Below are 17,523 nucleotides of genomic sequence, written 5' to 3'. Positions count from 1 at the left end.
CAGCTGGCGCAGGGGAAGCCATTCATAACCAGGCACAGGCTGTGCAGAGGAGCCAGCTGTGTGGATTTGGGAGGATTTTTCTGTACACACAGGTGAAAGCAGATTTATTTCTACCTGCAAATTCTAGGGAACAAATTTCGGGCTCGCTTGGAATGTGGCTTCTGACAGGAACCAAGCACAAACTCGAGTTTCCAACTTGCCCATGCTGCTAATGCTCCTGTACAGTTAGGAAAAGGATTTTGTGTGTGAATCAAATTACTGCATCCTCAATAGCTATGAGAAACCACATGCATTGGAAAAAAGCCTCTGCATATAGAATAAAATTTTAAGAGAAAGGCACCAAGCAGAGGAGAAAATACTTTTTCAGAAAAACCTGGTGAAGGCAGGTTTAAATGAGAGTTGTGCTGAATATTATGGTGCTTCATTTAGCTCTGCTAAGGATATACAGTTTGTTTTGCACTTCAGTAAGAGAGAAGCAGACTCCTGGTTAGGCATCCAGTGTGCTATACTGTCAGTCAATTTACCTCTGCACTTCCCTTTGCTTCCAGTCACTGTGTATTGGGTGCTGATGTCTAGATATAAGCTTTTTAGGTCAAAGAGATGCTTCCCTGTAGTTTTGTGCTTGCACAGCTGCTGGCATGGCTAGCCCTTCATCTGCCACTGCTCCTGGAAGGTGATACTGAAATCAGAGCAATGAGGAGTGATGGAGCCTCCAGGAGCGAGCCCCGTGGGAGGGCATTGACTCCCAGCAGTGAAACAAATCCGGTGGGTTTGCCCAGGATGCACCTTGGGAGTGCAGAGGGGGGAGAAGTCCCCACCCGCAGTGCTCTGCATGGCACCTGCTGAGATGCTCCTAACATATTCCAAAGCATGTTTCTGAAAAGTGGTTGCATCATTTGAAACATCAGTGTAAATCGCCGACATAAATAAATTGAGCACAAACCCACAAAATCTTGGCTGCTGGAGGCTCACAGGCACCTGCAGGGAGCATACAGCCGCCCGCAGGGGCTCAGGAGTCCCCCCGAGAGCCACAAAACCCCAAAGGACCAAACCCTGCACGGAGAGAGAAACCCGGGGCAGGCTGCTGGGGCGGGGGGGGGGGGGGGGGGGTTGGCGCCAGAAGGGGGGTTGTTTTGTCAGCAAAACAAAGGACGATGTGTGTGCAGTCACCCAGGGTTCCTGTCTTGGCTAAACACGGTGCCAAGAACAGCAGAAATCAGATGTGCTGAAATAATTCCCCCTTCTGGATCTCAACTTCCTACCGTTCAGCATTCATTGTAGGCCAGTCTATATTTAGCAACAGTAAATTAGACATAATGTAATTAACCTCGAATATTCGTTATTTTTCTATTGTAAATGGTAATAACAGTAAATTATCGTAAATAATTATGGACTGCTTACAGAATTTCCATAGACAAGACAATGCGCTCTTATTTGATAAGATTCTATAACCGTATAGACTTTATAGCTGTAGAGGTAAATTACTTTTCCTGTGGTTTCAACATAATGGGTTGTGCAGATAAAGTATTTTTGTGGAAATATGAATGCTTCCAGATGTTTCACATATTTTTCTCATTGATTTAAGCTTAATCTTCACATGACTGTGCATAGGGAGTTCATGCAAAGTATGCACAAAAGGCACAAATGCACAGGATTTGGAACTAGAAAATGCAGACTTTTATAACAGTTTTAAATGCAAACAATGACTTGATTGACTATATCTAGCCAGGAATGCTGTTAGGTGTGAAACTTTGTGTTATTTCCAATATCATGCTAAGAGAATTCAAATCTATAAAACTAATAAGCTAATTGGAATTGTGCCAGTTTCAATACGTGCCGTCTAAATTAAGCCTGAGGGTACTTGAGGTCCAATTTCAAGATTTGCCTTGAATCCAAAATTTGCTAAGTAATTATGAAGATATTTGTTGGGAAACAATCCAAAATTTAATCCAAAACCCTGCATCAAATAGTAGGGACACAGAAACCTCCTCAAAGCACAAATATATGTATTTGGTGTGTGTGTTTCAATAGACAGCCTTCTGTAACACAAAGTTTCTTTAGCCCATAGATATTTGAGTGTAGGTGTAGAAGAAAGCAATTAATAGGGTGATATTTCCTTTTTTTTTTTTTTTATTCCGAGAAATGTGAGCAATAAATCATAATGCCAGAGCATAATGCTCTGGAGGGAGGGATTTTATGGGAATAATATGAGCATCAAGCTGGTGGCTGAATCCAGCTTGCAGGAGCACAGTGTGGAAATACGTTTTTCCGACCAGACAGCTGCATCTTGGCAGCTGCAAGGGGCGAACTGCTACAAAGGGAAGTTATTTTCTGATATCATTTCAGTCTGCTTACAACAAGGATATTCACAGTCTAGAGGACTGGTACTGTACACAGTGTTTTATTGTGGGTACTTTATTGTTGAATCAAACGTATTGGGAAGAATATTTTTTTTTCCTTAATTTATTTGGATCAAGGAAAAACATGTTATTCTTTTGAGATCCTTGCTCATGCACACGGGTTAGAAGCTTGGTACAAGACACCATTTAGTCACAGGCTTACCTTCAAGCACACACTTAAATCCCATTGAAATCAGAGAGCTTTAGAAGTGCGATTAAAGCTAAGTATATCTGCAATGCTTTGCTGCAAAAAGGGCCATGTGCTTGGGAAGGTATTTAGTGTTGCATATAACTTGAATCAGACAAACTTTAGGTTATTACTTGAAGACTAATTTTTTGAACGCACATTTCCCATCCATGTTAAATGGATTATCTGCAAAACTCTCATAAAAAATATGTAGCAAGAATAAACCACACAGTTTTCAATGAAAAATGCCAGCCAACTGCTTATGAGTTTAGATAGTAAAACAATCCTGCAAATCTGATCCTAATTCTCATTAAAAATCAAAGGAATGTCATTCTGTTAAATGGGTGGTTACCAGCTGAAATAAAACACTGCGACGTGATTTGAAAGTTTATCATAAACTTTGCAAATAATTTGAAATAAGATGTAAATTAGCCTGTGATAGAAAACCAGTCTTTACTGAATTTTACTTGAAATATTCTAGTGTTAACTAAAGTTAACAGAAGCACAGAGGGGCTGTTGTGGAGAGTGGGGGAAACCGGGCTGTGTGCTGGCCTCGCCATGCATTACGCTCCTAAAACCCAGCTCCTGGTCTGGCGGAACATACCCCTACCCCCCCCCCCCCCCCCCAACCCAAGGGGTTCGGTTTGACTCCCACCCCGCCTCCACAGCAACCTTGCAATGAGACTGCTAATTTCAGCAGATTTCAGTTGTGACAACAGAACCTGGCCAACTAATTTAAGAGAACCTGGAAGGAGAGTTTTTACTTCCAAATCAGTTTTTAGAGAGAGGTTTGAGATGATTCTTGCAATTACTTTCCTGGGAATGCTTTACTAACTCCGTGTGAATGTTTCTGATGAGCAGAGGACAACAGTGTGATAATTCTGCCTTAAAATAACCTAAGCAACTCTTGAAACTATGGTTTTTGAGGGGTTCATTGAAAACAAATAATGGTGCAAGAGGAACATGTAGATGTGCAGAGGTCTGACTTGCTCATCTTCTAGTCATCTTTTAGCCACGAGCCAAGAGGATATTGGCAAACATTGTTAAGTAGAAAATAAAGTAATAATCTTTATAAGGATATCCATACCCTTCTAAACCTGTAGGATCTTAAAAACCACAAAGTGATTGTGAATATAGGGCTCCTAGGTTAATAGCTGGAAATCAAATGCATTAGGAAGTCCAGCCGGAAGATGCTGATAAGAAATATTCTTTGTTCCTTTGGAAATAGCAATACTTAAGATAAAAGTAGAGTGCATCTTAGAGTGGAGATGAATCTAACTTCCAAATAAAACATGAAGTGAATATTGAAAAGAACAGCAGGGAAAGCACTTTTGATTTTCCTCCTAAGTTCAATATTTGAACTTCCAAAATAATTTATTTTTTGTTTGTGTTGATAGCCCTATAATAAAATAAAACCTCAGGGTTTCCAGGCCTCTTACAGTTCACATTGTTCTTTTTTATCTTATTTGCTGTTGTGTTGTGTGTGTGTGCGGTTCCTTAAAGCAATGCTCTCTGTTTCTACATTATTGACATAAACCAAAGAATATCCAACATACAAATTGCACAATAGTTTCAGGAAAAAGCAAGGTATAAGCTGATGCCTAACTGCTGAAAACTGAAATGTCTATTATATGTTAGCGCAAATGATTTCAGTACGGGTATTTGGGAGTCACACCTCACCCAGTGGCAGTTCTGGATATTTGGTGTTGTCATCTGCTGATGCTCAGGGAGCCTTAGTAATGAGATGCTTTTTTGTAAGGGAAGGAATTACACACCGTAGCCATCCATGGCAGCAGGAGGTGAGGTTCAGAGGTACAGAGTGGCTGCTGCTGTCCTAACACCCCCTGTACCCCTGCTGAGGAGCTGGGACAGCCCCAGCCCCTCGTTACTTAAGCCGGAAGAAAGCCTTCATTTCAGACTGTACAGCGACACCGTGCCATGTCGCCCAGCAAGCAGCCCAGCGGTCCCTGGGGCCTGCAGACGCTGCTGCTGTAACACAGGTGGTAGGGGCATGGCGCAGGACGTGGCGGTGAGCTGCCCCAGGCTGCCCGCCAGGCTCCTCCGCAGGTGCTGGAGTTGGCGTAGGAGGAAGGTGGCAGGATGGCAGTGATGGCCCAGGTGCTCCACGGAAACACACACCAGCCAGGGACAAACTGAGACTGTTACCCTGCTCTTTCCCGCACAGGTTTACCACCACCATGCTGTGGCCTGTGTTCCTCTTGCATCGGCCCAACGGCCCCATTCCAGCTGCAGCAACTCTCTCTGTAGGTGAGTAAAGCCCATGGCAACAGCTCTGAGATAGGGAGCCTCCTCTTCCATCTATCTGCTTTACAAGCAAAACATGATTTGTGAGAAGTGCAGCAAAATGTAGATCTAACATGCCCAAAACATTCCAGGAGATATTTGAAGCAAATTCCAGAGTTCTTGATCTTTGTCAAAACACCAGGTATTCGTGGTCCAGGTGACTGGATCATTTCTTCCACTTGCTAGCCAAATTCTCAATGATTTCTTTTCCTAGCTATACTCAATCACCTCACCACTTCCTTTACATGAGCAGCCACTTTGTTTCACTTCACAAAGAGAATTGTAGGCATTGCAATATGCTCATAATATTAAATGTGGGAGCACCTATCTGTCTTTTATGTGTTCATCACTTCAGGATATTAGTAACATTCCTGAGGTATTTAAAAGATGCATTGAAACCTCCTTTACTCACAAACTACATCAGGTTTTCAGTGCTCACTCTGCTGAACACTGCACATCCCATTTTTCGGCGAAGGATAAGTAAATGGGTCTTTTCAACGGAAGGGTAAGTGAAGAACATGACATATCTCTGATCTGGGTAAAATACAACTTCATGGTTTTTTTCTGTAAACTCTTATGAAAATGTCCTTCAGAAGTCAGGCTGTAGCTAGGACAAATGTAGGGGTAAATAAGCCCCTCCACCTTCATGTAGAGGTCCCACACATTCTGGAGAAACAAGACTCGAAAAAGGTGGAAAGAGAAGCAGTGTGTGGAAACCAGTTTCTTTGGTTGTTAATCCTCTCCCTCTCAGATTTTAAAAATAATTCCCTAGAATTCAGCAGGGAATCTCAGCCATGAATCTTTAACAGTGAGTGTTTCAGCTCCTCAGGATACTCCATGGGACTTTCTTATAACAGAAAGCCCATTTTATGGCTCCAATTTATTATTTTATGTGATGTTTCACCATATTAGTGTTGGCAATACCAACAGTACCCCTCAGTCCTCCTGTGAACATACTGTGTTAAGACCTATGGACCCCAAAACTTTCTTTGCCTCTCTGCTCCTGTAGGGTATCAGCTCCAGTGGGACTTCAGCAAAGCCTTCAGGCTGGAGATCAGGAAAACTGATCTATTAACACTGTTGAAGCCAAACTCTTAAGCTTGAAATCACCTTGTCTCGTGGGTGGTCTTTTGGAGGGATTCTCATTTCAATCAGAACCAAGTTTTCCAGCCATAAAGATCAGGGATTTTGTAGAGTTCATACTCTGATGCCAATAGAAAGAGATTTCTGGAACCTGATGGTGGGATGAGACAGAATTTCATCTTCTACCTTTGGGCTCTGAAATGAATAGTCCTCTTACAAACAGAAAGCATGAATGTTCCTGCAAACCTCACGACCAGACCTGGGTGTTACAGGTTAGGGGATAACTTCACTCAAAGAAAAATTTGCTTTTTAGTTTCAGGTGTTGGTATCATGGATAACCTTATCTGATAGACATGAAATATGAGCCATCTGACTCTTATGAAAGCCAAAAAAATATTTTAAAACTTCAGTGTCTTCAGTATTTTGCTGTTTAAATCACTTGACCTTTAATGGGAAAAATTGGCAATATCTTGAATTAAAATAGAATTTCATAGTATCAGTGCAATAACGTAGAAGATGCAACTCTGATTTCTTTTCAGCGATCTATTGCTTTTCTTACTGTGGTGGCACTGTGATGTTATCTGCTGCAGAAATAGGGCTGAATTGGACAGTTACTGTTTCCTCATCGTGCAGACATTTTCTCTCTCTCTCTTTTGTTAGCTGGTGAATAATTGTTATCTCCCAAAGATGAACAATGTTATCTCTGATGAGTGGTGTAAAACTAAGGATAGGACAGAGAGAAAGTGGGTGTTGCTCGTTCAAGTCAGGGGATTTTATAGCTCACTCTTAACTTCAGGGAAGGAGGAAAACACACCTCTTTCAAGCTTGGCTGGATTTGAAATTATCTATTGTCATGCTTCCTCTAGCTCAGCATCCTCATGGGCTGTTCCTAGTAACATCTTCATTTCAGGATTATATAGTCTATTTAATGCATATGCAGCAGACATCTAATTGCCTTTGTTGCAGCAATCCTTGGTCATCAAATTTCTCTCTCAAAGGCTGGTGTACGCTCACGGAAAAATGCTTGTTCCACAGCAGGTTCGCAACTGGGGCAAACATGAGGAGCTGGCAGAGGTTGCAGGAGGAGGGAGACAAAATTGGAACATCTCCGGTGAAGCTGTTGGATGGGAAAGCAAAGCCTAATCCCTATGCTACACATAAAAATTATCAGAAGGAGGAAAACAGGAGGTGTCTGCCAAACCTGTAGTGGTGCATTCACAGGGAGAAGTAGGTCACATGAGGGGGGCTGTTTTTTAAGGATTTGTGACTTAGAAATGCTTTTGGAGTTAAGTTACCAAGCTAAGGAAGTTTCTTGGCTTTTTTCCCCTGATGCCTCATTTCTGGTGGAATCAAAGTGGAAGTGCAGAAGCCCTTGAAGGCTCAGCTGTATCTAACAAATGCAATTCCACCACGTCCTTTAAAATTGTTGACCACCATATTAAAGTGGGATTAGATAGGCTCCAACTAGTATAAAATGACTTTCCATTCAATCTCTTATCATGTTTCCTTCATTCAAAGCTTAGCTGAACTGGGCATGTATATCCATCTCTATATATATATATCTACCTCAATCGTGTGACTTTTGGCGTTTATATATTTATCATATTCAATTCTCATTAAGACTTGTTAGTAAGTCTTGTTAGAGTATCTATTTCTCCTTAGCTAGCAACAGCAAGCCTTAGTCCCATTTACCTCATGCACACACCAGCAGCATCATTCAGCTCACACCAGTACTGCAGCTTGACCTGGCAAGTGCCGGAGAAGGGTGCTATTAGAACAGTCCTTATAGTTTTATTTAACTAATAAAACCAGTTGTGAGTAACAAGACTAACATTTAAACACAGGAAAAGCATTGCAACCTTGTTCCCTTTCTGTAATTGGCAAAAAAAGTGTCGCTAAAATCTTTCCCTAAGACAATAAGATAGTGTCTTATTAAAAAACATAGCTGGCCACCACTCTCCTGATAACTTGTGTCTAGGGACTACGTAAGACCTATTTATTCCTTATGTGAGTTCTTTTCAAAGGAAAAAGGCTTATCAAGATCAGCAAGATTTCATGTCAGATTGGGCTGTTGAGCCAGAGCATGAAATCCGAATGTTGGAAATGTCTGGACTAGACCCTGTGTGCAAGGCTGACTTGTAGCTACATGCCCATCACCTCCTGGCCAGAAAGCAACAGTTAATTGGTGAGAGAACAACTACCACAGGGGCAGTCACCTGCTGCCTCTCCAGGGGCTCTGGCTTTCATATCACAAGCTTTTATGTGAATCGTGGGACCTAGAGAGTGGTTACTTATCACCTGTGCTCCTCCCTGAAGAAGAATAATATCAGCTGTACACCTCGAGTGGCAGAAGGTCACAGCCGTAATGCTGAGCAGCCATTTTTCAATGATAGCCTGAAATGTGTCTCTCCTGTTGCCCTTTCTCCCCAGAGGTGCCGTTTCTGGCTTTTGCCAAATCGTATAAATCAATGACTACCACATTACCCTGTCAGCATTTTTCAGCTTTCTTACACAGGGAGAGGCACCATCTCTAAGAATAACCTCCAGCGAGAAAGAATTATTCCTTTTTCTCAGCAACACCAACTCCACCAAAGCCTCACATTTTGCCACCATCTTTTAAGGCAGGGCTTTAAAAAACATGTTGCCACTGAGTTTTAGAAAACCCTCCAGAATCAGATTTATGATCAGCTGAGGTTGCTGCAGTGAGGGAGATATATGCAATTGTTAACATATATATTTTGCTAATATTGTGCATATTTTTAGCTTGTGACCTATATTTAACAAACATATGCAATGTGACACATGCCATCGGAAATTAGATATGTCATTATGAAAATATAAAGAACGTGACACACACCATTAACACGTGTCAAAAATCATTAGAGTCCTTCTCCATTAAAGCTACCCAAGCACTTCTAAAATGAAGAAGCCCAGCCTCTTTATAAACACAGAGTTTAGCTGGTACACCTTTCGCCTTGTCTTATAAAGGCGCCTGGCTGAGTCCTGGGTCGTTATTCTATAATCTTTGTTTTATAAACCAACATTCCATCCAGCCTTTCCTGCAATACATGGTCAGAGAAGTGGCGGCACAGAAGCACGTTTCTGGTAGTACTTGGCACGTGTTGATGGGATTTATGTAGATTAAAATGCAAAACAAGTTGATAATCTAATGCAAAGTATCTTTCAGCCCTAAATCAGAAGCAGAAAACGCAGCAGTCCTGTTTTCCCTCTCACTAAGTCTTTCAAGATCTTGAACTTTGCTCTTCCTCCCCGTAAAAGCAGGTGATCCACTTCACACTTTCTCCATTCTCAGTACAAAGTAATTAATTAAAATTAAATTCTTAGAAGTGTTAAAGGGGTTGCATCAACAACATGTGTTAATATCTCCAGTGCTGTAAGAGTCATCTTCACTTTAAAGAGGCTCTTTGTTACTAGGAAAAAGTGGATGAAAACCACTTTTAAGCCAAAATAGCTTGTCTGCGAGGGCTGCGTTAACAACTGGGTGTTAGAGAAACCTACCTTTATGATCACTCAAACCAAGGAATAATAGTGTGTGTGTACATATATGTGTATATTGTTATTAAGGGAATAATAACACTTTGAGCATCACGTCAGGCATGTGCAGAGGGGATCTCTGAACTTCCGCGCAGCCAGGCAGGGAAGGCAGGATGAGCTACACACAGCAGAGCTGCTGCTGAATTTGGCACTTGTTCCTGCTGAGGATATATTTTGGTGCCCAGGATAATCCTTTTCCTTCCCTGTCCTTTGAAAATCCTTCTTTGGACTTGGGAGATAGTTATTTTTGCTCTTGCCAGATTTTGAGGGAAAGACAAGGTTTCAAAGCTCCTTGACGTCATTGCATTTAGAGAAAAAGAGTCTCATCCTCTGTCAAGACTGCGGGGGGGAGCAGGGGAGTTCCCGGGTCTCCCCTGGGATGGTTTGGCACAGGGGAGCAGAGGAAGAGGATAAAGCTGGGTTAAAACATGGTCCTATTTGTAGAAGGTGGGAAAATGAATGAGCACCTTTCATGGTGAACTACCAGTGAGTGGGCAGATAAATTTAAAAGCTTTGTCAACATCAGCTTGCTTCCAGCCTTCCCTGATGTACAGTCTGTGGTGTCTCAGGAGCTGTCCTCAAGAACTTCTGATCCTGAGATCTCATGCTCTATTTGTCCCTGGTGACTGCCGGCCTTTGATTCATTAGTGCAGACAAACTGATTTCCTTCTGCCCCTTTCCTCTGTGTCCCGAACCCAGGATTCGGCTTTTCTGTGTGCAGGAAAACATGCCCTAGGAAGTCCTACAATGAAAAATGTTTACATCGCAGCTTGCTTGCTAGAAAAGTCTTATTCTCTCCTGACACATTGATCTTTTTCACACTGCTTTTGTTCTCTTGTTAGCATACACAGCTGCCTGCATTATGCCATGCCGAATGTAACACATGCAGTATGTGCTTGTCAGTGTGTCAGGCTTGAAAACCTATGATTAAAAATTATGTTGCTCATTAGTCATTGCAAATCAAACTGAGAACAATGCTCTCTGGCCAATTTGTAAACAAACATCCTGTTCAACCTGTTCCATGATTTCTCTTTAAGGAAGAGAATAGAGGACCAGCTCATAAATAAATAACTCCCTAATTCTGCTGGAGACACACACTCAGGGCATCTTACTAGATGAATAAATATTCCATAATTTCATTTGCTACAAAATTGTCTCCTACAAATTTTGGCTTCAGATATCCCTAATGCCAATAATGATTCATAAATATTTTATGAAAGTGAGCACTCTGTGTGTGTGTGGTATATGTCTGTTCTCATGTGGACAAAGAATTATTAAAAGTAACAAATTAGTATCCTGAGAATACTGTCAAGAACATCACATTAGTGGAAAAAACTTCAATCTGAAGACATATACATGTTTCTCTTCTGTTTGTGAGCACACACAGCCTATGTGAAAAAGTGTCAATATTACAAAAAAGGAATTTCTGGTATAATTTCTGTATATTTTCTCCTCCACAAACACTACTTCAGTTCTCTTGGGCACTCGGAGGTCTAGGAAGAGCTTTGAAATCAGTCGCATAATCCCCTCACGTGTGTAAATTAACATTCATGGCCACAGAGAAGGCTGAATTCAGACAGCAGCCTGTGCCTAAGAAAAGCACATTTTCTTAGACTTCCAGCAGAGCTGAAGAGCGTGGATGGTGGCACAGTACCATGGACCTTCCTGAGAGCACAGGGCAGGAAGGTCCATGGTAGCTGCCTATAGGTGGAAAGAGAGCACAGAGTATATACGATACTGTACATGTGAAGGTATTCAATGAACTGAGCAAGCGCCACGGAGGCAGGACTGCAGCCCCCATCCTGCCTGTTACCAGCACCCGTCATGGGCGAGCCGCATGGTTCTGAATCTGGCTTAACTTGCAATGCAGCCATTTCCTCACAGTCAGAAAAATGGTTCCAGATTTGGTTCAGAGCACAGGAATTAGGAAGTAGCCGAGCACCACGCTGTCCCATCCTTTCTGCCAAGGAGGCCAGAACACTGGAACAATGCACTGCCAGGGTCCCCAGCAGACAGTTGCAAGGTAACATGCTCGCAGTATTTCTTACCCTTCCTTACTGCTGCTAATTAGAGGTTGTTTAATACCCGGAGGCATGAAGGTTTATACTCTTGAAATGATCCTGTTTGTTTTAGTTGTTACCAGACCCATTGAGAACACTGTTACAATCTCTGCTTAATGTTCTTGATTGATTTAGTGACATTTGTGTATATACAAAGCGATTACAACATGGGAGTGAGTGCAAGCTCATGTGTAGCTCCAGCCTGAGGACTAAGAAAAGATTTCTTTTTTTGGTCGCTGATTTTTTTAGGAGCAAGAAGTGCTATATGATCTTTGTCTTGATTAGGTTTTAGTTCATCAGGTCAGCATCTATTCTGGTTTGCCTGTTTGCCGAAATGGTGTTCTTTACTCAGTAGACCATAGTAAGTCATCAGCACCTGCTATAGTCCATTATCTTGCTCACTTTTTGCTCCCAGATCACTGACCCAACAGAAACAGAAAGACCCTTCGGAGCTGGTCTGGTCTGCGACGGCAGAGCCATGGCTGTGCCCACGCACTGGGGGCACTGGGAGCTCTAGGCTGCTCCCTGCTCTGCAATGTGTGCTCTGGCGTTTTCTCCAACAAAGCACGTGTGCTTTGCAAAAGTTCATTTCCAGCAGCACAGGATGATGCTGCATCCTATATTCCCAAAGAGCAGGTAAGTCTCACTGCCTGCATTCCCTGATTCCTTAAAATTGAGCAGAAAAGAAAACATTTCTGTCAAATCTTGTTACATGGTACACTGTGGTGTAGTACGGAAAAACATCTTTTCCTGGTTTCGACTCAAATGTGTATGAATTCAGTAGACTAGCAAAAAATTATTTACTTTTTAGTATTCGATCACTTAAAACTCTTTGTATTCCTGTTGGGAGGTCCTGGTTGAGCAGAGCAGCACTGCTCCAAGCACCATTAGGGAACTGAGACAACATGACAATGAAAAACAGGGATCGGGTCAGATAAGCAGAGAGAAACTTTCCAGTTTGAAAGGATAAAGGTCAAATTCTTCCAGATAAGCCCACTGACAGTGCCACGTGCGTTTTATGCTCAGGAGGTTTCCACCTCTAAATGAAAACCCAGGTACCAGGTGAGACTGCATCAAAGAGAGTTTGTCAGAATTTCTGTGCAGTCTTTTTAAAACACTGGAAAAAAAACCCAAAGCAAGTCAAGCTTCTTTTCCTGTTCAGGACTTTCCATGCTGTTTCTAAACTTACTTGTCAGACAAACAGATACTCATCCTATTTCCTTCAAATTCAGTTCCTTAAATCCTCTCCAAATCTGAAATAACTAAAATAAGAAAACTGAGAACTTACCGGCTGCTTGGAAAAGTTTCTTGGACCGCTTCATAATGTTCTTACCAGTTTCCCTATTTGCAAAATAAAAATGTAAGTTAATATAAACTGCAAGAAAATATTAAGGAAGTATAGTAAATACATAGAGGTCATAACAGAATTTCAGAAAATTAAGGCTGCGCTAACAAGTATGAGCTTCACTATATCAAAGCCATTTCTGAACAGCATACCTTGCTCTTGAAGACCTCCCACAAAGGACAGCCCAGCACCTGCACACACTGTCCATCCCATCGCTCTACTGCCCATTTCTGGAAAGCAGCCTTTTCCTGGTATATCTAAACAGAATTTCAGGATGTAACATGACTTCCTTGTGTTACGCCTTTCACGGACATGAAGTACACCGCATTTACCTTTTCTGCAGGCTAATATGTACTAGTATGAACTCCCAGTTCCTCCAAGTTCACAAATTTCATAAGAAAGTTTTCTATTCAGTCATCCGAGGCCATTAAAAAAAAAATATTATTCCTACAGAATCCCATTTGATGTATTTGCCTCTTTTGATAGGGAATCCCAAATTCTTTAAGTATGTTTTTCTAATGAGTTTTGCAGCCAATTCTTGTTTCATTAGATCATGGTTTATAAAAACTTAATAATTATCAAAATGCTAAATTATAAGAAAGGTTGAAAAATGAAGAAATTATAGCAAATAGAAGTTGGCAATATTTTCCATAGACTCGATTCCTTAAAAGCCTGTTCCTTTGCTGAATTATATTCTCAGGATGATTGCTTTTGTGCTTTAAGTCAAGTCCATACTGAAATAATTTCAGGAATTAACCCATCATTTAAGACTGGAGCATTTTGAGAAAACTGTCTAAAATACAAGACAAAATACTCTGTTACAATTGTATAAATATTAATGACTGTAAACCAGTGATTTCAGTAATAACAGGGATGTTAATTACGCCAGCAAATCGTCATTCATCAGCCATATTCCTCTCCTGGTCTTGAAGTGAGGAAGATTATAATTTGAGGTACATGGATAAAACTCTATTGCTTCAGTAAATAAAAGAAGATGAGATATGAGCTCTGTATGCTGATAAGCTCCTCATTAAAACAAATGTATTGATGGTAGTATTGTCTATTAAGACAATGTAATATATAGACAGCTGGATCATATATAATTCAAACTGTTCTCACTTTACAAACCTGACAACTGAACAAATATAATTGATTCATGTATTGTAATATACATTCCATTAGTTAGAATATATATCCAAAATTGAAGATGTCAATCAAATAAAATGAATGCATGTTTTCATAGAGCACTGATTCCTTTTATTAAACCAAGAAAAAATCAATCACTATCTTTGGATTCAGATTCAATGAGAGTGTGACTCCTGTAAGTTATGTGGCAATAAATATACATGTTTATTTTAGTCATGCCAGGAAATTACTCTGGATACCTTTGATCTATTTAATGTGTAAGAAAATAAGCTATTTATGATAGCAGTGTCTATGAACACTTTAAGCAAATAGTTTCACTGACGTATAGGTAGAGGAGATAGTACTGATTCTCACAACAGTTTTACACTCTGTTGGTTTCAGTGAAAGTTACTCCAGGTTTACACCAGCGTAAAAGAGACTGGGGAAGCCTTGTATTTTAACAGCTGACTTTCACATGCTGATCTGCAGCTCCCAACTTGCAGGATGAATAATGCTGAAGCAAATATTGCAGGTTCTGTTTGCATTTTTGTCGTAATTTACTTCCGAACCTTGGGAATAAAACATGAAATCTGTCATAAACAAAACATTTATTTCCTTCATCTGGAGCACTGTCTGTGCCTGCTGAGCAGGCCTGCTCTGCTTGATGTCTAAAACATGCTGTGAGGCATTTCCTTTCTCTAACAGGATGCACAAATGCTTTGTTAACAAGTTTGAAGTTCCCGCTGCCTGCTCTCAGCTGAAGGCGTGGTAAGGCAGCCACACGCACTGCCGAGCGAGTGCAGCTTGGATCCGAGCAGGTGTAACCCACCATGGGCATCAGCTCCAGCCGCAGTGGCACTCACTGCAAACCCCTTCTTGACAGACGACAAGAGACAAGGGGAAGCAACATGAGGAGGAGGGAACTTCTCAGAGAAACCGAGATCCACGGTTTGTAAGGGTCTTGTGGTGGTTCGTCTCATCTGGCCCGGTCACTCCGGTCCTTCTTCCCTTTTCCATCATGCTTCTCCTGCAACAGCTGTGGCCTGCACAGTACTCAAGGAAAGGATAAACCTGTGCAGCTTCTCCCAAAACAACGGTTTATATTATTGTGGTGGTTTGAACCTTTACGTGGAGTATTTCAGTTTTGACCTCTCCCTGATATCCATGTGCTGCCTTAGGCACATGCAGTGTATTACTGCGGTCCCTCCTCACCCATGGAGGATGGTATGGAAACCATATGTGTGTAGGATATAGCATTATATATAAATTTATATTATTATATTGAAATTAGAGACATTATTATACTGTTAGTATATAGTAATACATTACTTTTATAGAGAAATCTATAGTATTATATAGATTATATATAACACTATATATACTATATATACTATATCTAGTATTATAATATAGTACTATTAAAATAAATGGTACTGAAGTTCTTATTACATGTCAACAAAGCTCTTCCAGCTGGGATCAGACTACAGGTGCCGGGTGCAGTCCTCCCGAGCATCAGATGATCATCCCCACCCCAGAGTTTCCCATGGCCACCGCTGCTCCCCATCTCAGTGGTATCTCAGTGATGTGGCGCTGCTGCAGTGCAGGAGGGGCTGGGAAGGGCCACGGAGAGCGATGCTCTGCCTTCGCAGTAGGCAGCAAGGTAGTAGCACTCAGCTGAGCATGATGAAATACATGCACAAAAGGCTAAATAATATATACTTAACCACACTGCAACTTTTAAACATTAATACTGCTTACAATTTATTTCCTAAGCATTAACCTGTAGCAACAGGCCCTGACATGATCTGCTGTAAATGTGCTCAGTATCGCTGAGAATTTTTGCATGCAAAATTTTCTAATACTATTAGCTGGTTCTGCGGACAACCACACTGGGGGTTTCTGCCAGTTTATTCTACCTCAGTCGTGCTACAGCAGACCTACATATCTCCTTGGAATATGACTACATATAAAATTCCACAGTGATTGATGGACAAAGAATTATCTATATTCTTTCACTTTCTCACGCTGTTATATGTTGTACGGTGATATGGTGCATGCACCTCTGCATGTGAAAAGATCTCGATCTCTTCTATGATGGCTCTGTGGTTTAATGCAGCGAGCTCCACGCAACCCTTGCACGGTATTTTGCCGTGGCTGAAGCAGTGAGACCTGGGAGGGGCTCTGGCTCCGGGGCCACAGCGGCCACTTGCATCAATGGAGATTTTCCTTCTTGCACAAGGAAACTCGCTGCAGAGAGCTGTTCCCACCCTGGTTTGCCCTTTGTGGTGGGTTCAGCCCATGGGCTTTGCTTCGCTTTAAATACATCCTTCCATTTTCTGCTCGGGGCACACTTGGGCAGTGCCGAGCTAGGAGCACTTTGTGGGGTCAGTGGAGATTTTGGGAGCCAGGGATCCAGGCTTTGAGCACTGGCTGAAGAGTCCTGGCTCCACCATCCTTTAGGGTGAAAAAATTTGTAAAGTTGTAAAACTGGCAGCATCTTTTTCACATTAAAAAAAAAAAAAAAGTGTTAGGCAAGATGAGCAATCTATGTAGCGATCTTTTCTGCCTGGGAAAACCTTATTCCTACAGAGATATGTGGGATTTAACTATCGTTGTAGACTGATACCTTACATGATGATGCAATTACAGAATGTTCATATATATGTGAAGACTCGCAGCTATGTTAGGAGAGAAAGACAAAACCCCTCTTTATTACATCAAATTAAACAGAGGCATTGCAGTTTCAGTATGGGAACCCTTTGTATCCCTCCAGCTCAGCTGTTCTAGCAACAGGCTGTGCTATGGCCACATCTCAGGCAGGGAAGCTGAGAAGGAAAGGAGATGCTGTCCAATCCCACACTCTAAATATTGCCTGAGAACATTTCTTGCTGGTCCATTTTTCAAAGTTGAAAGATTGTCCCTTTTATGTTCTTTCAGGTATTAGCTGTCTTAAAAAGAGAGCGCAGTGAGGAGCAAGCGGCTCACAGCGCAGCAGGCGGTATTTTCCCTCCCAGCTCAGAGGGCTCTGCTTAACGCCCATTCATCACCCCTCAGTAATGTGGTCGATGTTAGATTAGGGTTTTGTTTGCATGTGATCACAGAAATTCTTTATACAAGGGCTGGTCAGCACCCGGGTGACCAGGGTGCGGGCTCTGGGCTCACTCACGTCATGGTGATTTGTGGAGGACACAGGAGGACGACTCGGGGCAGCAGACGCGGTAACAAGCGATGGCATTTATCAGATGCTCGAGAGGGGACACAGCTCCTGAGCAACTCCTGATAAATGCACAGGAACGTCTTTGGGCCAGACACAGAAAACTGCTTATTTTCCAAATAGGAATTCTTTAACCAAAGAAAATCCAGGCCACTGAGTGGGGCGAATCCTCACCCCTGCCAGTCCACCCCACACCAAATGGGTCATTCCCTGCTAGCCCTGCTTTGCCATCCAGCAGGTCTCATGGCTTC

General features: G+C 41.9%; 1 long non-coding RNA gene across 3 annotated transcripts in view; it reads left to right on the top strand.

Annotated features, from left to right (window-relative positions):
• The window catches only part of LOC308062792, a 46,642-nt gene extending 30,035 nt beyond the window's left edge, over positions 1-16,607 (top strand). Inside the window, exons 3-4 of one of the 3 annotated variants that reach the window (XR_013927698.1) lie at positions 14,461-15,006; positions 15,529-16,607. This is a non-coding gene — a long non-coding RNA (uncharacterized lncRNA). Of the gene's footprint in view, positions 1-14,460 lie in introns of all 3 variants that reach the window. The other 2 variants (XR_013927697.1, XR_013927699.1) reach the window with 2 other exon arrangements.
• The last annotated feature ends 916 nt before the right edge of the window (positions 16,608-17,523 follow it).

This window comes from Falco punctatus (genome assembly GCF_963210335.1).
Source record: "Falco punctatus genome assembly, chromosome: 4".
Classification (NCBI taxonomy): domain Eukaryota; kingdom Metazoa; phylum Chordata; class Aves; order Falconiformes; family Falconidae; genus Falco; species Falco punctatus.
This window is presented reverse-complemented; position numbering and strand designations above follow the sequence as displayed.